Consider the following 21,990-nt stretch of genomic DNA (forward strand, 5'->3'; position numbering starts at 1 on the left):
TCCCAAATAAATTTCATAATGGCTTTCTCTATTTCTGTGAAGAAGGCCTTTGGGATTTTGATATGAATTACATTGAACCTGTATAGCACTTTTGGTAGTAAGGCCACTTTGACAATATTAATTCTGTCTTTTCAAGAACATGGTAAGTCTTTCCATTTCCTAAGGTCATCAGTAATTCATTTGTTTAGTGTTCTATAGTTTTTATTGTAACATTTATTGTGACCACTTTTGTTAGATAGATTCATACATATTTTTGAGGTTATTGTGAATGGAATAATTTTCCTAATTTCTTTTTCCAGAGATTCATTACTGGAGTATAGGAATGCTACTAATTTATGGGTCTTGATCTTGTATGCTGCTACTTTGCTGAACTCATCTGTGATCTCTAGAAATTTTCTGATAGAGTTTTTGGGGTCTTCTAAATATAGGATTATGTCACCAGCAAAGAGATAATTTGAGCCCTTCTTTTTATATTCATGTCTGTTTAATTTCCTTCTCTTGCCTAATTGCTCTGTCTTAAGTTTCAAAGACAATTTTGAATAGGAGTGATGAAAGTGGGCATCCTTGTCTTTTCTGTTTTTAGATAAAATAATTTCAGTTTTTCTCCATTCTGAGAATTGTTGGCCTTGGGTTTTTATATATAGCCTTTACAATATTGAGGTAATTTTCTTCTATCCCTATGTTTTAAACATGAATGGGTGCTGTGCTTTTTCAAATGCTTTTTCCGCATGTACTGGAATAATCCTGTGATTCTTGTACTTGTCTATTTATGTAGTAAATTACATTTATTGGTTTTGGTATGTTGAAAAAAACTTTGCTTCCTGGGATGAAACTCCCTTGATCATGGTATACTATTTTTTAATGTGCTTTTGTTTGTGGTTTGTCCATATTTTATTAAGAATTTTTGCATTAATGTTCGTCAAGAATATTGATCTGAATATTCTTTCCTTGATGTGTCGTTGTCTGGTTTGGGTATCAGGGTGATACTTGCTTTTTAGAATTAGTTTGGCAGTGTTCCTTCCTCTTCTATTTCATGGAATAACTTGAAAATGTTTGTTATTAGTTCTTCTTTAAAGGTCTGGTAGAACTCAAGTGAGAAACTATCTGCTTTTCAGCTTTTTTTCTGTTGGAAGACTTTTCATAGCTGCTTCAATTTCATTTCTTGAAATTGTCTGTTGAAATTTTCTATATTCTCCTGGTTCAATTTGGGTAGCTCATATGTCTCTAGGAATTTGTTTATATCTTCATGATTTTCTAGTTTATTGGAATATAAATTTTCAAAGTAGTTTTTAATGATCCTCTGAATTTCAGTAATGTCTGTGTTGATACGTACTTTTTCAAATCAAATTTTGATAATTTGAGTTTTTCCTTTCTTTTAATTAGTCTGGTTGAGGGTTTATCAATTTTCCATATCCTTTCAGAAAGTCAACTCTTTATTTGGATTTTTTAAAATCTCAACATAATTGATTTCATCTCTCATTTTAATCATTTCTAGTGTTCCAAAAATTTTGGTATTGGTTTGTTCATCTTTTTTCTGGGACTTTGAGATGTAATGTTAGATTATTTATTTGGTATCTTTCTATTGTGTTAATTTATGAGCTCAATCTTATGAACTTTCCTCTTAGAACTGCCTTCATACTGCACAGAGGTTGTGATATGTTGTATTATTCTCATTTACTTCTAATTTTTTTCTCACTCATTCATTATTCAAAAGTGTATTATTTAATCTACAGTTTTAAAGTGATTTCTTTTTTAAAATCTTATTTTTGACTACTAATTTAATTCCATTATTACCTAATAGAATGCAAGGCATTATTTCTATTTTTCATATTTACTAAGATTTGCTTTCTGAACTATAATATGGTCTATTTTAGAAAATGTTCCATATACTGCTGAGAAGAAATTGAATTCTGTCATTGATGGATAAAATATTATATATATATATATATATGTATATATATGTATCTGTTAGGTTCATTTTATCAATTGTAGTTTTTAGTTCTATAAATTCTTTACTCGGTTTTTCTTTGAATGATCTATCTAGTGGTGGGAAGGGCATGCTAAATTTGCCTAGGATTATTTTATTGTGTTTATTGTGGTCTGTTTTCTTCCTAATATTGAGAAAGCTTTGTTGTACATAGATTCTTCATTGACTGGGGCATTAATATTTATAATCATTATATCTTATTGATGTATAATTCCATTAAGCAGAATGACCTGACCTTCTTTGTTTCTTCCGATAAATCTTGGCTTAAAGTTCACTTTATCTGATATATGAATAGCAACCCTCACTTGTTTATAGGTCTCATGTGATGTTATATACTTTCCCAATATTTCACCTTCAGCTTGTGAACATCTTTGTGCCTGTGAGATGAATCTCTTGCAGATAGAATATTATTGGGTCATTATTAAAATTGAATCTGCCAATCTATGTTTTTTGATTGAAAGATTAATCAATTTACATCTAATGGTATTATCAAGATTTTTTTTTCCTGCTATTTTGATTTATTTCTAATATTTAAATTGAGTTTGATTCTCTTTTAATTGACTAGTCTTCTAGTCAATTAAACTCCGGCTGCTGGTTTTCATTTTTACTTTTCTTTTCATCTTCATGAAATATTTTGTTGAATATGTTTTGTAGTATAGGCTTTCTAGTTTTGAATTCTTTTATCTTTTGTTTATCATGGAAGGTTTTATTTTTTATTTTTTTAAATTTATTTTTATTGTAAACAAATGGAATACATATTGTTTCTGTTTGTACTTGAAGTAAAGGCATACCACTTGTGTAATCATAAATTTACATATGGTAATGTTGTTTGATTCGTTCTGTTATTTTTCCCTTCCCCCCACTCCTCCCACCCCTCTTTTCCCTCTATTCAGTCCCTCCTTCCTCAATTCTTGCCCCCTCTCCCCCATTATGTATCATCATCCACTTATCAGTGAGATCATTCTTCCTTTGGATTTTTAAGATTGGCTTATCTCACTTAGCATGATATTCTCCAATTTCAACCACTTCCCTGCAAATGCCTAAATTTTATTATTCTTTATGACTGAGTAATATTCCATTGTATTGAAACCACAGTTTCTTTATCCACTCATCAATTGAGGTCATCTAGGTTGGTTCCACAATCTGGCTATTGTGAATTGAGCAGCTATGAATATTGATGTGACTGCATCTTTGTAGTTTGCTGATTTTAAGTCCTTTGGGAATAGGCCTAGGAGTGGGATAGCTGGGTCAAATGGTGGTTCCATCCCAAGTTTTCTAAGGAATCTCCATACTGCTTTCCAGACTGTCTGCACTAATTTGCAACCCCACCAGCAATGTATGAGTGTACCTTTTCCCCCACATCCTCTCCAACACCTGTTGTTGCTGTATTCTTGATAATCGCCATTCTAATTGGGGTGAGATGGAATCTTAGGGTGGTTTTGATTTGCATTTCTCTTATTACAAGAGAAGATGAACATTTTTCATATGTCTGTTGACTGCTTAAGATCTTCTTCTTTGAAACGTCTGTTCATTTCCTTACCTTTTTGTTGATTGGGTTATTTGTATTCTTGGTGTAGAGTTTTTTGAGTTCTTTATAGATTCCAGAGATTAGTACTCTATCTGAAGTGTGAGTGGCAAAGATTTTCTCCCACTCTGTAGGCTCTCTCTTCACATTGCTGATAGTTTCCTTTGCTGAGAGAAAGCTTTTTTGTTTGAATTTATCCATTATTGATTCTTGTTTTTATTTCTTGTGCTATGGGAGTCCTGTTAAGGAAGTCTGATCCTGGACCGACATGTTGAAGATTTGGACCTAATTTTTCTTCTATGAGATGAAGGAGCTCTGGACTGTGGCCGAGGTCCTTGATCCATTTTGAGTTGAGTTTTGTGTAGGGTGAGAGATAGGGATTTAGTTTCATTCTACTGCATATGGATTTCCAGTTTTCCCAGCACCATTTGTTGAAGAGGCTATCTTTTCTCCATTGCATATTTTTGGCACCTTTGTCTAGTATGAGAAAATTGTCTTTATTTGGGTTTGTGTCCATGTCCTCTATTCTGTACCATTGATCTACCAGTCTATTTTGTTATCAATACCATGCCATTTTTGTTACTATTGCTTTGTAGTATAGTTGAAGATCTGGTATTACAATAACCCCTGCTTCATTCTTCCTGCTAAGAATTGCTTTAGCTATTCTGGGTTTCTTATTCTTCCAGATAAATTTCATGATTGCTTGCTCTATTTCAGTAAGGTACATCCTTGGGATTTTAAATGGAATTGCATTGAATCTGTATAGCACTTTTGGTGGTATGGCCATTTTGACAATATTGATTCTTCCTATCCAAGAACATGGGAGATCTTTCCATCTTCTAAGGTTTTCTTTAATTTCTTTCTTTAGTGTTCTGTAGTTCTCATTGTAGAGATCTTTCGCCTCTTTTGTGAGATTGCTTTCCAAGTATTTTATTTTTTTCAAGGCTATTGTGAATGGGGTAGTTTTCCTAACTTCTCTTTCTGAAGATTCATCACTTATGTATAAAAATGCATTGGATTTATGAGCATTGATCTTCTATCCTGTGACTTTACTGAATTCACTTATGAGTTCTAATAGTTTTCTGGTGGAATTTCCAGGTTCCTGTGAATATATAATCTTGTCATCATAGGGATAGTTTGAGTTCTTCTTTTCCTATTCATATCCCTTTAATTTCTTTGGTCTGTCAAATTGCTCTGGCTAAAGTTTCAAGGACAATGTTGAATAGAAGTGGTAAAAGCGGGCATCCCTGCCTCGTTCCAGTTTTTAGGGGGAATGCTTTCAGTTTTTCACCATGTAGAATGATATTGGCCATGGGCTTAGCATAGATGGCCTTTACAATGTTAAGGAATGTTGCCACTATTCCTATTTTTTCTAGTGTTTTGAGCATGAAGGGATGCTGTATTTTATCAAATGCTTTTTCTGCATCTATCAAAATAATCATGTGATTCTTGACTTTAAGTCTGTTGATATGATGAATTACGTTTATTGATTTCCAAATGTTGAATGAACTTTGCATCCCTGATCAAAGGGATGCACTTGATTGTGGTGCACTATCTTTTTAATATGTTTTTGTATGCGGATTGCTAAGACTTTGTTGAGAATTTTTGCATCAATGTTCATTAAGGATATTGGTCTGAAATTTTCTTTCCTCGATGTGTCTCTGTCTGGTTTAGGTATCAGGGTGATATTGGCTTCATAGAATGAGTTTGAGAGGGTTCCCGCCTCTTCTATTTTATGGAATACTTTCAGAAGTATTGGAATAAGCTCTTCTTTAAAGGTTTTGTAGAACTCGGCTGAGAACCCATCTGGTCCCGGACTTTTCTTTGTTGGTAGGTTTTTGATGACTTCTTCTATTTCATTACTTGAAATTGATCTATTTAAATTGTGTATGTCCTCATGGTTCAGTTTAGGTAATCCATATGTCTTTAGAAATCTGTTGATGTCTTCGAGATTTTCTGATTTGTCGGAGTATAGATTTTCAAAGAAGCTTCTAATTATATTTTGTATTTCACTCATATCTGTAGTGATATTTCCTTGTTCATTTTGAATTTTAGTAATTCAAATATTCTCTCTTTCTCTTTGTTAGTGTGGCAAAGAGTTTATCAATTTTGTTTATTTTTTTCAAATAACCGACTCTTAATTTTGTTAATTTTTCGATTGTTTCTTTTGTTGCAATTTTGTTGATTTCAGCTTTGATTTTAACTATTTCCTGTATTCTACTACTTTTGGTGTTGGTCTGTTCTTCTTTTTCTAGGGCTTTAAGCTGTAGTGTTAAATCATTTATCCATTGATTTTTTTCTTCTTTTATTGAATATGCTCCATGAAATAAATTGTGCTCTAAGTACTGCTTTCATAGTGTCCCAGAGATTTCGATATGATGTGTCCTTGTGCTCCTTTACTTCTAAGAAATTTTTTATTTCCCTCCTGATGTCTTCTGTTATCCATTCATCATATAATAGTGTATTATTTAATCTCCAGGTGTTGGAGAAGTTTCTGTCTTTTATTCTGTCATTTATTTCTAATTTCAATCCATTATGATCTGATAGAATACAAGGTAGTATCTCTATCTTCTTGTATTTGTTAACATTAGCTTTATGGCATAACATATGGTCTATCTTAGATAAGGATCCATGCGCTGCTGAGAAGAAGGTGTATTCGCTCTTTGTTGGATGGTATATTCTATATATGTCCGTTAAGTCTAACTTATTGATTGTGTTATTGAGATCTATGGTTTCTTTATTCAATTTTGTTTGGAAGATCTGTCCAGTGGTGAGAGAGGTGTGTTAAAATCGCCTAGTATTATTGTGTTGTGGTCTATTTGATTTCTGGAATTGAGAAGGATTTGTTTTACATACATGGGTCAGCCAATGTTGGGGCATAGATATTTACGATTGTTATGTCTTGCTGATCTATGCATCCCTTAAGCAGTATGAAATGTCCTTCTTTATCCCTTCTAACTTTAGCTTGAAATCCACATTATCTGAAACAAGGATGGATTCTCCAGCTTTATTGCTGTGTCCATGTGCATGGTATGTTTTCTCCCATCCTTTCACCTTTAGTCTGTGGGTATCCCTTTCTATGAGATGAGTCTCTTGCAGGCAGCATATTGTTGAATTTTTCTTTTTAATCCAATCTGCCAGTCTATGTCTTTTGATTGATGAGTTCAAGCCATAAACATTCAGGGTTATTATTGTGATATGATTTGTATTCCTGGTCATTTGGCTCAATTTTGTTTTTTGACATGACTCGGTTTCTCCTATATTTGGCTATTCTTTATCCTAGTTCCTCCTGTTGCTGATTTGCATTGTTGTTCTTCATATCTTCCTCATGGAATATTTTGCTGAGAATGTTCTGTAATGCCAGCTTTCTTTTTGTAAATTCTTTTAGTTTTTGTTTATCATGGAAGGATTTTATTTCATCATCAAATCTGAAGGTAAGTTTTGCTGGGTATAAGATTCTTGGTTGGCATTCGTTTTCTTTCAGGACTTGGTAAATGTTCTTCCAGGCCCTTCTAGCTTTTAGGTTCTGGGTTGAAAAATCTGCTGATATCCATATTGGTTTCCCCCTGAATGTAATTTGATTCTTTTCTCTCTCAGCCTTTAAAATTCTGTCTTTATTTTGTATGTTAGGTGTTTTCATAATAATGTGCCTTGGTGTGGGTCTGTTGTAATTTTGTGTATTTGGAGTTCTATAAGCCTCTTGTACTTGATTTTCCATTTCATTCTTCAGATTTGGGAAATTTTCTGATATTATTTCATTGAATAGATTGTTCCTTCCTTTGGTTTGTTTCTCTAAGCCTTCCTCAATCCCAATAATTCTCACATTTGGCCTTTTCATGATATCCCATAATTCTTGTAGATTCTGTTCATGATTTCTTACCATCTTCTCTGTTTGGTCAACTTTGTTTTCAAGATTAAATATTTTGTCCTCAATGTCTGAGGTTCTGTCTTCCAGGTGTTCTATCCTATTGGTTATGCTTTCTATGGAGTTTTTAAATTTGATTAATTGTTTTCTTCATTTCAAGAATTCTGTTTTTTTTTTTTTTCCAGTATCTCTAACTCTTTATTGAAATGATCTTTTGCTTCCTGTATTTGCTCTTTTAACTGTTTATTGGTGCGATCATTTAATGCCTGCATTTGCTCTTTCATCTCTTCCTTCAATGACTATATTTGATCTTTCATCTCCTTGTTTACTTCTCTGATTGTTTTAATTATGTACATTCTGAACTCCCTTTCTGACATTTCTTCTGCTGTGCTGTCATTTGGTTTTATTGATATACCATCTAGGTTTGTTTGGAACATTTTCTTCCCTTGTTTTCTCATATTGGTCAGATATCAGTGGAACTCTGAGATATTACAGATTTCCTCAGTTGGCTTATAATGTCCCTGTAGATTTCCAGTATATCACCTCCTAGCCTTCAGTAACTTGAAGTCTTGGAGGAACTTGGTAATGCAGTGCTTCCAAAGAAAGTTGCCTCTGGCCCACCGCTGGGTGCGGGACTGGGAGCTGGGTGTGCTCAGAACTCTTCTTACTAGGCAGGCCTGCTCTGAGATGCTGGCTGTGGACTGGGCCTGCCGCTGGATGGAGCCGGGCTGCTTGGGAAAGCCTCTTGTCATCCTGCCCTGGTTCGAGAAGCTGTCTGAGGACTGGGGTCCGCCTCTGGGTGCAGAGTTGGGGATTGGGTGTGCTTGGAAAGCCTCTCACTGGGTGGGCCTGCTCCAAGAAGCTGGCTGTGGACCAGGCCTGCTGCCAGATGGAGCCGGGCTGCTCGGGAAAGCGTCTCGCTGCCCTGCCCTGCTTTGAGAAGGTGCCCACTGTCTTGGCCTGATGCCTGGGCCGAGCTTCACCCAGTGGGAGCAACTCACCCAGCATCTCTGAGTTGGTTTGAGTCTCTCTATACCTGCCCTTCTTGAATCCTGAATTCTGGAGTGACAGGAGATGCAGTCACCCTCTAGTCTGCCATCTTGAAAATTCCCAGAATGTTTTATTTAATACTCAATTTTGATACCTAATTTTGCTGGGTGTAGTATTCACAGTCAAGCCCTATTCTAGTCAACCTTATAAGAAACAAAAACTTTTTGGAATTGTTCTCTTTGTTTTCTCAAATTCAGGTTGACATCTATTTTCGTTCAAAGATACATATATATGTATTTCAAGCCCTTCTGGATTTTAGGGTCTGGGTTGAGTTGTAATCCAGATTAGTTTTCCTCTAAATGTGACTACTCAGTTTTCTCTTGAAGCTTTTCAAATTCTGTATGTTAGGCACTTTCATAATGATATATCTTTGAGTGGATCTATTGTTATTTTTGTATATTTGTAGTCCTATGTGCCTCTTGTATATTTTTTTTATCTCATTGTTAAGATTTGAAAAATTATCTAATAATATTTTATTGAAAAAATTATGCATTTCTTTAGTGTGTACTTCAGAGATTTCTTCTATCCTAATAAATCTTAAATTTGACCTTTTAATGTTATTCCATACTTGTTGAACCTTCTGTTCTTGCTCTTAACATCTTTTCTTTATGGTCAAGTTTATTGCCAAGATTATATTCTTTTATTTTTGAGTTCTGAAAGTCTGTCTTCAAAGTGGTGTAATCTAGTCATGATAATTTCTATTTAATTTTTAGTTTGGTTTATCAATGTTTTCATTTCGAAGATTTCCATTTGGTTCTTTTTTTTTTTAATTGTAAACAAATGGGATACATGTTGTTTCTCTGTTTGTACATGGCGTAAAGGCATACCATTTGTGTAATCATAAATTTACATAGGGTAATGTTGGTTGATTCATTCTGTTATGTTTTCCATTCCCCCAAACACTTCCACCCCTCTTTTCCCTTTATACAGTCCTTTCTTCCTCCATTCTTGCCTCCCTCCCTAACCCTAACTCCAACCCTAACACTAACCCCTCCCACCCCCCATTATGTGTCATCATCCACTTATTAGCGTTATCATTTGTCCATTGGTTTTTTGAGATTGGCTTATCTCACTTAGCATGATATTCTCCAATTTCATCCAATTGCCTGCAAATGTCATAATTTTATCATTCTTTATGACTGAGTAATATTCCATTGTATATATATATATATATATATATATATATATATATATATATATATACCACAGTTTTTTCACCCATTCATCAATTGAAGGGCATCTAGGTTGGTTCCACAGTCTGGCTATTGTGAATTGAGCAACTATGAACATTGATGTGGCTGTATCTCTGTAGTATGCTGATTGTAAATCCTTTGGGTATAGGCCAAGGAGTGGGATAGCTGGGTCAAATGGTGGTTCCATTCCAAGTTTTCTAAGGAATCTCCATACTGCTTTCCAGAGTGGTTGCACTAATTTGCAGCCCCACCAGCAATGTATGAGTGTACCTTTTCCCCCACATCCTCTCCAACACCTGTTGTTGCTTGTATTCTTGATAATTGCCATTCTAATAGGGGTGAGATGGAATCTTAAGGTGGTTTTGATTTGCATTTCTCTTATTACTAGAGATGTTGAACATTTTTCCATATGTTTGTTGGTTGCTTGTAGGTCTTCTTCTGTGAAGTGTCTTTTCATTTCCTTAGCCCATTTGTCGATTGGGTTATTTGTATTCTTGGTGTTGAGTTTTTTGAGTTCTTTATAGATTCTGGAGATTAGTGCTCTATCTGAAGTATGATTGGCAAAGATTTTCTCCCACTCTGTAGGCTCTTTCTTCGCATTGCTGATAGTTTCCTTTGCTGAGAGAAAGCTTTTTAGTTTGAATCTATCCCAGTTATTGATTCTTGCTTTTATTTCTTGTGCTATGGGAGTCCTGTTGAGGAAGTCTGGTCCTAAGCCGACATGTTGAAGATCTGGACCTACTCTTTCTTCTATAAGATGCAGGGTCTCTGCTCTGATTCCGAGGTCCTTAATTCATTTTGAGTTTAGTTTCGTGCATGGTGAGAGATATGTATGGGTTTAGTTTCATTCTACTGCATATGGATTTCCAATTTTCCCAGCACCATTTATTGAAGAGGCTATCTTTTCTCCATTGCATATTTTTGGCACCTTTGTCTAGTATGAGAAAATTGTATTTATTTGGGTTTTTGTCTGTGTCCTCTATTTTGTACCATTGATCTACCTGTCTGTTTTGGTACCAATACCATGCCGTTTTTGTTACTATTGCTTTGTAGTATAGTTGAAGTTCTGGTATTGCAATACCCCCAGCTTCATTTTTCCTGTGAAAGATTGCTTTAGCTATTCTGGGTTTCTTCCAAAAAAAGAAACCCATTTGGTTCTTTTTAAGAATTTCTATCTTTTATTGAAGTGATCATGCACTTCAATGTGTATGTTCAATGTGTGTGTTTTCTCCCTGATTGACTCCTCACATCATAGCTTATAGAACAATTGATAAATTTTCTAAATTCCTTCTCTGATGCTCCTTCACTGTAGTGTCAATCAAGTCTTTTGTTGATGCATTCTGGTGTGTTTGGGTTGGTTTATCCCCTGCTTTTTCACATTGTTTGTATATCTACTTATCTATCAGTGTAATTCTGACTTCCTTTAAGCAAAGGACTATGTTGTGAGCATCTTTCTCTTAAAAACCCTGGGTTGGGTGAATATGTAGACAATGAGGTTTTAAATCAATGGGTTACCTCTGTTAATGTGAATATCAGCACCATTTTAAGAGATGACCCTGGGACTTAATTACTATAATCATTTCACAGTCAAGCCCCATTCTATTCAACCTTATAAGAAACAAAAACTTTTTGGAATTGTTCTCTATGGTTTCTCAAATTCAGGTGTAAAAGCATATTAAAGTTCTGGTATATGTCAAAAATTAGTTGTTAAATTTGGTAAACTTGCTATAGCCTGAAATGAAGGCTAAAATGGGAGGAGGAAGAAAGATTGTACAAAAAGGAGAGGGGAAAAAGAGAGAAAGAAAGAGAGAAAGAGAAAAGATATAAAAGGATAATTTATACCAAGGTAGGAAGGAGAAATAGATGAATGATTGGTATTCAAGGTGGTAGCAGATAATACAAGAAGATGAGTAAGGGATAAGAGGAGAAGTATAAACTACAGACTACAGCTAGGAAAACTAAGAAAGGAAGTTGATTCCAGTTAATTCTTTTTTTTTTTTTTATTGTATACAAATGGGATACATGTTGTTTCTCTATTTGTACATAGAGTCAAGGCATACCATTTGTGTAATCATATGTTTACATAGGGCAATGATGTTTTTTTTTTTTCCTTCCCCCGCACCCCTCCCACACCTCTTTTGCCTCTATACAGTCCTTCTTTCCTTCATTCTTACCGCTCTCCTTATCCCTAAACCTAAATCTAACCCTAAACCTAATGCTAACCCCTCTCACGCCCCATTGTATGTCCTCATCTGTTTATCAGCGAGATCATTCGTCCTTTAGTTTTTTGAGATTGGCTTATCTCACTTAGCATGATATTCTCCAATTACGTCCATTTGCCTACAAATGCCATAATTTTATCATTCTTCATATCGGAGTAATATTCCATTGTATATATATGCCACAGTTTCTTTATCCATTCATCAACTGAAGGGCATCTAGGTTGGTTCCACAATCTGGCTATGGTGAATTGAGCAGCAATGAACATTGATGTGGCTATATCTCTGTAGTATGCTGATTTTAAGTCCTTTGGGTATAGGCCAAGGAGTGGGATAGCTGGGTCAAATGGTGGTTCCATTCCAAGCTTTCTGAGGAATCTCCATACTGCTTTCCAGAGTGGCTGCACTAATTTGCAACCCCACCAGCAATGTATGAGTGTTCCTTTTTCACCACATCCTCGCCAACACCGATTGTTGCTTGTATTCTTGATAATCGCCATTCTAATTGGGGTGAGATGGAATCTTAGGGTAGTTTTGATTTGCATTTCTCTTATTACTAAAGATGTTGAACATTTTTTCATATGTCTGTTGATTCCTTGTAGCTCTTTTTCTGTGAAGTGTCTGTTCATTTCCTTAGCCCATTTGTTGATTGGATTATTTGTATTCTTGGTGTAGAGTTTTTTGAGTTCTTTATAGATTCTGGAAATTAGCACTCTATCTGAGGTATGGTTGGCAAAGATATTCTTCCACTCTGTAGGCTCTCTCTTCACATTGCTGATAGTTTCCTTTGCTGAGAGAAAGCTTTTTAGTTTGAATCTATCCCAGTTGTTGATTCTTGCTTTTATTTCTTGTGCTATGGGAGTCCTGTTAAGGAAGTCTGATCCTAAGCCAACAAGTTGAAGATTTGGAACTACTTTTTCTTCTATAAGATGCAGGGTCTCTGGTCTGATTCCAAGGTCCTTGATCCATTTTGAGTTGAGTTTTGTGTAGGGTGAGAGATAGGGGTTTAATTTCATTCTATTGCATATGGTTTTCCAGTTTTCCCAGCACCATTTGTTGAAGAGGCTATTTTTTCTCCATTGCATATTTTTGGAACCTTTGTCTAGTATGAGAAAATTGTATTTATTTGGGTTTGTGTCCATGTCCTCTATTCTGTACCATCGATCTACCTGTCTATTTTGGTACCAATACCATGCCGTTTTTGTTACTATTGCTTTGTAGTAGAGTTGAAGATCTGGTATTGCAATACCCCCTGCTTCGCTCTTGCTACTGAGGATTGCTTTAGCTATTCTAGTTTTTTTATTCTTCCAGATGAATTTCATAATTGCTTGCTCTATTTCTGCAAGGTACATCATTGGGATTTTAATTGGAATTGCATTGAATCTGTATAGCACTTTAGGTAGTATAGCCATTTTGACGATATTAATTCTGCCTATCCAGGAACATGGGAGATCTTTCCATCTTCTAAGGTTTTCTTCAATTTCTTTCTTTAGTGTTCTGTAGTTCTCATTGTAGAGGTCTTTCACCTCTTTTGCGAGATTGATTCCCAAGTATTTTATTTTTTTCGATGCTATTGTGAATGGGGTAGTTTTCCTAATTTCTCTTTCTGAAGATTCATCACTTATGTATAAAAATGCATTGGATTTATGAGCATTGATCTTGTAACCTGCTACTTTACTGAATTCACTTATGAGTTCTAAAAGTTTTCTGGTGGAATTTCCAGGTTCCTCTAAATATATAATCATGTCATCAGCGAACAGGGATAGTTTGAGTTCTTCTTTTCCTATTCGTATCCCTTTAATTTCTTTGGTTTGTCTGATTGCTCTGGCTAGAGTCTCAAGGACGATGTTGAATAGAAGTGGTGAAAGAGGGCATCCCTGCCTTGTTCCAGTTTTTAGGGGGAACGCTTTCAGTTTTTCACCATTTAGAATGATATTAGCCATGGGCTTAGCGTAGATTGCCTTTATAAGGTTAAGGAATGTTCCCACTACCCCAATTTTTTCTTGTGTTTTGAGCATGAAGGGATGCTGTATTTTATCAAATGCTTTTTCTGCATCTATTGAAATAATCATGTGATTCTTAACTTTAAGTCTGTTGATATGGTGAATGACATTTATTGATTTCCGAATGTTGAACCAACCTTGCATCCCTGGGATAAAACCCACTTGGTCGTTGTGCACTATCTTTTTAATATATATTTGTATGTGATTTGCTAAAATGTTGCTGAGAATTTTTGCGTCGATGTTCATTAAGGATATTGGTCTGAAATTTTCTTTTCTCGATGTGTCTCTGTCTGGTTTACGTATCAGGGTGATATTGGCTTCATAGAACGAGTTTAGGAGGGTTCCCTCCTCTTCTATTTCATGGAATAGTTTGAGGAGTATTGGAATGAGCTCTTCTTTAAAGGTTTTGTAGAACTCGACTGAGAACCCATCTGGTCCTGGACTTTTCTTTGTTGGTAGGCTTTTGATGACCTCTTCTATTTCATTGCTTGAAATTGATCTATTTAAATTGTGTATGTCCTCATGGTTCAGTTTAGGTAATTCATATGTCTCTAGAAATTTGTTGATGTCTTCGAGGCTTTCTGGTTTGTTGGAGTATAGATTTTCGAAATAGCTTCTAATTATGTTTTGTATTTCACTCGTGTCTGTTGTGATGTTTCCTTGTTCATTCCGAATTTTAGTAATTTGAGTTTTCTCCCTCTTTCTCTTTGTTAGTGTGGCTAAGGGTTTATCAATTTTATTTATTTTTTCAAAGAACCATTTACTTTGTTAATTTTTCCAATTGTTTCTTTTGTTTCAATTTCGTTGATTTCGGCTCTGATTTTAACTATTTCCCGTCTTCTACTACTTTTGGTATTGGTCTGCTCTTCTTTTTCTAGTGCTTTGAGCTGTAGTGTTAAGTCGTTTATTTGTTGATTTCTACTTCTTTTTTTGAATGCACCCCATGAAATAAATCTTCCTCTAAGTACTGCTTTCATAGTGTTCCAGAGATTTTGATCAATGTGTCTTTGTTCTCGTTTACTTCTAAGAATTTTTTTATTTCCCTCCTGATGTCTTCTGTTATCCATTCATCATATAATAGTGTATTATTTAGTCTCCAGGTATTGGAGAATTTTCTGTTTTTTATTCTGTCATTTATTTCTAATTTCAATCCATTATGATCTGATAGAGTACAAGGTAGTATCTCTATCTTCTTGTATTTGCTAACAGTAGCTTTGCGGCATAAAATACGGTCTATTTTAGAGAAGGATCCATGTGCTGCTGAGAAGAAAGTGTATTCGTTCTTTGTTGGATGGTATATTCTATATATGTTGGTTAAATCTAAATTGTTGATTGTGTTGTTGAGATCTATAGTTTCTTTATTCAATTTTTGTTTGGACGATCTATCCAGTGGTGAGAGAGGTGTGTTAAAATCGCCTAGTATTATTGTGTTGTGGTCTATTTGATTTCTGGAATTGAGAAGGATTTGTTTGACGTACGTGGATGAGCCAATGTTCGGGGCATAGATATTTATGATTGTTATGTCTTGCTGATTTATGCTTCCCTTAAGCAGCATGTAATGTTCTTCTTTATCCCTTCTGACTAGTTTTGGTTTGAAGTCCACATTATCTGAAATGAGGATGGATACTCCAGCTTTTTTGCTGAGTCCGTGTGCATGGTATGTTTTTCCCCATCCTTTCACCTTTAGTCTATGGGTGTCTCTTTCTATGAGGTGAGTCTCTTGCAGGCAGCATATTGTTGGATTTTTCTTTTTAATCCAATCTGCCAGTCTGTGTCTTTTGATTGATGAATTCAGGCCATTAACATTCAGGGTTATTATTGTGATATGATTTGTATTCCCAGTCAATTGACTCATATTTGTTTTTGACATGATTTGGTTTCTCCTTTATTTGGCTATTCCTTTAGGCTAGCGCCTCCTGTTGCTGATTTGCATCGTCGTTTTTCATCTCTTCCTCATGGAGTATTTTGCTGAGAATGTTCTGTAATGCTGGCTTTCTTTTTGTAAATTCCTTTAGCTTTTGTTTATCATTGAAGGATCTTATTTCATCATCAAATTTGAAGGTAAGTTTTGCTGGGTATAAGATTCTTGGTTGGCATCCGTTTTCTTTCAGGGTTTGGTATATGTTGTTCCAGGCCCTTCTAGCTTTTAGGGTCTGGATTGAAAAATCTGCTGATATTCTTATTGGTTTCCCCCTGAATGTAATTTGATTCTTTTCTCTCTCAGCCTCTAAAATTCTGTATTTATTTTGTATGTTAGGTGTTTTCATAATAATGTGCCTTGGTGTGGGTCTGTTGTAATTTTGTATGTTTGGAGTTCTATAAGCCTCTTGTACTTGATTTTCCATTTCATTCTTCAGATTTGGGAAATTTTCTGATATTATTTCATTGACTAGATTGTTCATTCCTTTGGTTTGTTTCTCTAAGCCTTCCTCAATGCCAATCATTCTTAAATTTGGCCTTTTCATGATATCCCATAATTCTTGTAGATTCTGTTCATGATTTCTTACCATCTTTTCTGTTTGACCAACTTTGCTTTCAAGATTAAATAATTTGTCTTCAATGTCTGAGGTTCTGTCTTCCAGGTGTTCTATCCTATTGGTTATGCTTTCTATGGAGTTTTTAACTTGGTTTATTGTTTCCTTCATTTCAAGTATTTCAGTTTGTTTTTTTTTTTTCAGTATCTCTAACTCTTTATTGAAATGATCTCTTGTTTCCCGTATTTGCTCTTTTAACTGTTGATTGGTGCGATCATTTAATGCCTGCATTTGCTCTTTCATCTCCTCCTTCAATGCCTGCATTTGCTCTTTCATCTCCTCATTAGCTTCCCTGATCGTTTTAATTACGTACATTCTGAACTCCCTTTCTGACATTTCTTCTGCTGTGCTGTCATTGGGTTTTATTGATGTAGTATCTAGGTTTGTTTGAGACATTTTCTTCCCTTGTTTTCTCATAATGGTCAGTTGTCAGTGGGACCCTGAGATATTGCAGTTTTCCGCTATTGGCTTATAGTGTACCGGTAGATTTCCAGTGTATCACCTCCCAGCCTTCAGTAGCCTGATGTCTTGGAGGAATCTGATAAAGCAGCGCATCCGAAGAAAACTGCCCCTAGCCCCCTACTGGTTCCACGGTTTGGAACTGGCTCTGTGCGGAAAGGTTCTCACTGTGGGCCTGCACCGTGCAGCTGGCCGTGTGGGAGGAGCCCACTGCCGGAGTGTGGAAGGCTACCTTTGGAAGACTCTAGCTGCCCTGCCCAGCTCCAATAAGCCACCTCTATCTGGGCCTGCCACCCGGGCCGAGCTTTACCCAGTGGGCAGACTCACCCGTGGCTCTATTTCAGTCCGAGTCTCTCAATGCCTCCCCTTCTTAACTCCTGGGTTCTGGAGCGACTGGGGGTGCAGTCTCCCTCTAGGCCGCCATCTTGGATTGCCCCGTGAAGAGATCCTGCAGCTGGAGTGGGCAGAGCCGCCTGAAGAGGTCTCTGGCTGCCCTGCCCTGATCCCAGAGGCTGCTTGCAGATCGAAGCTCTCCATTGGTTCGGGGGCTTGTGGCTGGTTCTATGTAGAAAGCCTCTCACTGGGCCGTCTGCTCCGAGAAGCTAGCCTTTAAAGGCACCTCCCAACGCACGGGTCCAGGCTACTTGGGGAGGTCTCTGGCTGCCCTATCCTGGTCCCTGAAGCTGCTTGCATGCCGGAGTACGCTGCACTGCACTGGCTCCAGGACTCGGAGCTTGTTCTGGTCAGAAAGGCTCTCACTAGTGGGCCAGTTCCGTTCCGAGAATCTGGAGAAGCTGGCTTGTGGGCGGGGCCCCCCACCGGAGTGTGCAGGGCTGCCTTTGGATGACTCTAGCTGCCCTGCCCAGCTCCGATAAGCCACCTCTATCTGGGCCTGCCACCCGGGCCGAGCTTTTCCCAGTGGGCAGACTCACCTGTGGCTCTATTTCAGTCCGAGTCTCTCAATGCCTCCCCTTCTTAACTCCTGGGTTCTGGAGGACTGGGGGTGTAGTCACCCTCTAGGCCACCATCTTGGATCACAGATTCCAGTTAATTCTTTAAACCATTAGATGAAATACATTTGAATAGGTTGAAGTTACAATGTTGACTATTGGAGTAACAATTATTATTCAAGTTAAAAAGTTGTTTATATTATCAAAGTTGATGTTATATTTTTTATAGTAAACTGTCTCACGGAGAAGATTATCTTGTTGAATCTTAATTTGACTTTCATTTTTGTGGGTTGGCCATTTCTGTTGTTTGAAGTAGTTCAGGATTCAGGTTCTGAATTGTCCCTGTGATTGCTATAAGTTACCACATACCTGCTTCTCTGTACAGTATTTTTTTCACAGTAATGAAGATCCTTGTAGCTGTCTCTGAGCACAGAATTTCTGGTTATGTTTTTTTTCCAGATGTTCTCTGGTACGGAAATATTTCCCTAACTGATGCCACTCTCTGAGGAACTCTCTGTAGTGAAGGGTTTCAGATGGTTCACCTGGACTCTAGTCCCACTGCCCCAGGTTGTGAATGGCAGGTGTTGATTTCCTGTGTTTATTAAGTCTGATGCAAGATCCCACAAGTATCCAAACAATATCTTGTCTCTTGCCTATTGTGATCATGGGTCAGGCTGTGTACTAGTTAAGACTGGAATTAGCCCCTTTCTGCTGCACAGACTCTGGTAATGTTCCACTGTGTCTCTAATGTCACTGGATATTCAGGAAGCTTCCTTTAGGTACTCATGATTCTGAGAATCTTCTCTAGGCTTCCCACAGTGCTTCCCATGATGCCTTTATCCAAAGTCTGTGGTAGGGACCTGGTGAATCCACTTTCCTCTGTCAGGGCCAAAGCTGAATTGTTGCTGTCTCTGAGTTAATTGAATGGACACAGTGCAGAACTTTCACCCTTGCCTGCCTGGGTCACAGAAGCTGAGATGTGTTAGGCACAATTTCTAACAGTTTCCCACCAGCCAATTCTGTTCCTCTTGTTCATGGTGATGTGGAGAGAGAAGAGGCTTCAGCAATATCCCACAAGTAGCATACTTCTAGAAGTTATTTTTGGCTGATTCTTAAGAAATCCCACTGCAGGTGAGTTACCTCTGTTTTAATTTGCACTTATCTTGGCATGTGAAGACACTGTGTTGATATAAGGGGATGACTAGTCAACTGAGGGCTGCACAAGATGATTGAGAACCCCCAGCTCTGTGGTTTGAAGCTGTTTGCTCTGCCTTAAGTTTTCATTGTCTATCCAAATATTTTTAAGTGGTAAGCCTAAGAGATTTTCTGCTCCTCTCCATTTCTCTGTGTTGCCCCTACCCCCTTCTCATCCCCAGGGTTTTGGTTCAGGGTTTGGGAACTAACAGTATGTTTTCTACTCTGGTAACCTATCTTTCAGGCTCTTCAGGTATCAGATTTTATAATATTAACAAGTCTTAGAGTATTTATTCCGTCACCACTTCTCAATTCTTCTTTTCCTTCACTACCTCTTTTCTGTGTTGTGAAGAGATAGGACTTGATGCCTATCTCATTGCTGCCATCTTCCTTTCTCTTAACTGGTTTTAAAATTAAACATTAAAATTAAAGCTATTTTTAAAGTGCCATGGCTGAACAATATCATACCTTACCAAATAATGGATAATGTGCAGCTCATAAGTCATTATCTATATGTTTTGCATAAATAAAATGTTATGTAAGACTGGGAATGTGACTCAGTTGGTGGAGTGCTTGCCTCAATGTGCACAAGGCCCTGGGTACAATCCCCAGCACCACAAAAAATAAAAATAGAAAAGTTATGTTATTGATTTAAAGATTAAAATATGCACTTCAAATATGATGTCTTCTCAATGCTAGAATATTAAATCTGAATGCACTGAGGTCACTGGGTGCTTTTAATCATGGAGTTTTCATTCTATGATAAAACTTAACATTTAAAGTGTTTCTTATTTGGGATAATTGCAAAATTAGGCAAATGAAAAGTAATGGGAATTTGTTAATTAGAAAATTTTTCAATTTTTCTATGATGTACTATGCTTTAGGTGAGTTTAGTATGAATTTAATGAATTTAAGCTTCAGTCCCATTATGTGAGGTGTCCCCCAAAAGCTTATATGTGAGACAATGCAACATTTATAGGAGAAATGATTGGATTGTGAGAGCCTTAACACAATCAGTGAATTAATCCCCTGATGGGATTAACTGAGTTGTAATTGAAGGTGGGTAGTGTATGGCTAGAAGAAGTAGGTCATTGGAGAAAAGCCTTTAGGGTACCTATTTTGTATCTGGCAAGTGCAGTCTCTCTTTCTGCTTCCTGATTGTCATGTGAGTTTCCTTCCTCTGCCACACTTTTCTGCCTCAATGTTCTGCCTCACCTCAAGTCCTTACGAATGGAGCCTGCTCTCTATAAACTGAAACCTCCAAAACTGTGAGCTCCCAAAGATACTTTTCCTGCTTTAATCATTCTGGTCAGGTCTTTTAGTCACAGCAGTGAAAAAGCTGACTAAAACAAGTTCCATCACTTTATAAGAGTTCTTCTAATGTCTTTTGTCTAATTTTTAATTTGTAATTCTGTGGGGTTTTTAATTTAAGAAGGTCTCCACAATTGTTTAACTTCCAGGTCCTTTTTTCTTTATTTTTCTGGGAAAAAAAAAAAACAAAAAAAAAACAAAACACTTGTTATCTACTTTGTGTGTTGGTTTGCAGTATGGACTGAGTGATGGGCAGGTCTGCCTTGTTTTCCCAAAGGAAAACAATTGACTCACAGAAACTAAACCAGTCCTGATAACAGTGTCTGTGTGTAACCCAAGAAGTAAGAGTAAATAATATTTTAATTTCCATCACCACCCTGTTTTGGGGTCTTTTCAAATGAAAAATAATTACTTTAAACTTTTTATTGAGCTCAAATTTCTTGTTGTAATTGCCAAAAAAGAGAAATATGCATTTCAAATATTTTCAAATGAAACAACACAAAAGACAAAAATTAGTTACAAATGTATACATTTATTTCTAAGATTTCTATTTTGTTTTATTGATTTACATGTGTTTTTATGAGTGCTTTATGAAATTTTGGTTACTACTGTTTTGTAGTATATTTTGAAGCCAGGTAATATGACACTTCCTGTTTTATTCTTTGTGCTTAGATTACTTTCACTATTAAGCATCTTTTATGATTTCACATGAATTTTAGGATTTTTTTCTATTTCTCTGAAGAATATTGATATTTTCACATGGATTACATTGACCCTATAGATTACTTTGTGTTGGTAGTATGATTATGATTTTAACAGTATTAATTCTTCTAATCCATTGACACAGCTATTTTTACATTTATCTGTGTACTCAATTTCTTTTCATTAGTGTTTTATAGTTTTCACTATAGAGATCTTTCACCTCCTTGGTTAGATTTATTCCTAGGTATAATTTTACTTGTAGCTATTATAAATAGAACATTATGTTAGTCCACTTTTACTATGACCAAAATATCTGAGAAGTACACCTTGGAGGAGGAAAAGTTTATTTTGTTTCACAGTTCTAGAGGTCTCAGTTGATGGTTGGTCATTTCTATTTGCTCTGGGTCTGAGATGAGACAGAACATTATGGCAGAAGAGCATAGAAAATGATATATTCTGAAATTATGGAAGTCATAAAGCAGAGAGAAAGAGGGAGACCAGGGATAGATGTATTTTAAGACCATACCTTCAGTGATCCACCTTCCCCAGTCATGCTTTACCTGCCTACAGTTACCAACCAAGGGTCCATTCAGCTGTCTGTGGATTAATTCACTGATGAGGTGAGAACCATAATTGTTTCCAAAAAGTTCCACTTCTAAACCTTGCTGTATTGGAGATCATGTTTTCAACATATAAGCTTTTCAGGGAATACTCCAGATCTAAATCATAACAAGATGATTTTCTTATTTCTATCTCAGATAGTTGACTATGTCATTTACTTTTGTACAATGATTATATATTGTGAAACTTCAATAAATTCATTCATTAGTTCTAATGTTTTTGGGTGTTCTAATGTTTTTTCTCTAGTTTTCTCCATCATGTCTGCAAACAAAGGAAGCTTCTACTTTTCCAATTTAGATACTCTTTATTTCTTTCTCTTCCCTAGAACTTCCAGTGCTTTGTTAAATAAAATTCATGGGATTGGGCATCCTTGTCTT

General features: G+C 36.3%; 1 protein-coding gene across 1 annotated transcript in view; it reads left to right on the forward strand.

Annotated features, from left to right (window-relative positions):
* Positions 1 to 21,990, forward strand: part of Eys (eyes shut homolog) — a 1,705,088-nt gene that overhangs the window by 641,067 nt on the left and 1,042,031 nt on the right.

This window comes from Sciurus carolinensis, chromosome 7 (genome assembly GCF_902686445.1).
Source record: "Sciurus carolinensis chromosome 7, mSciCar1.2, whole genome shotgun sequence".
Classification (NCBI taxonomy): Eukaryota; Metazoa; Chordata; class Mammalia; order Rodentia; family Sciuridae; genus Sciurus; species Sciurus carolinensis.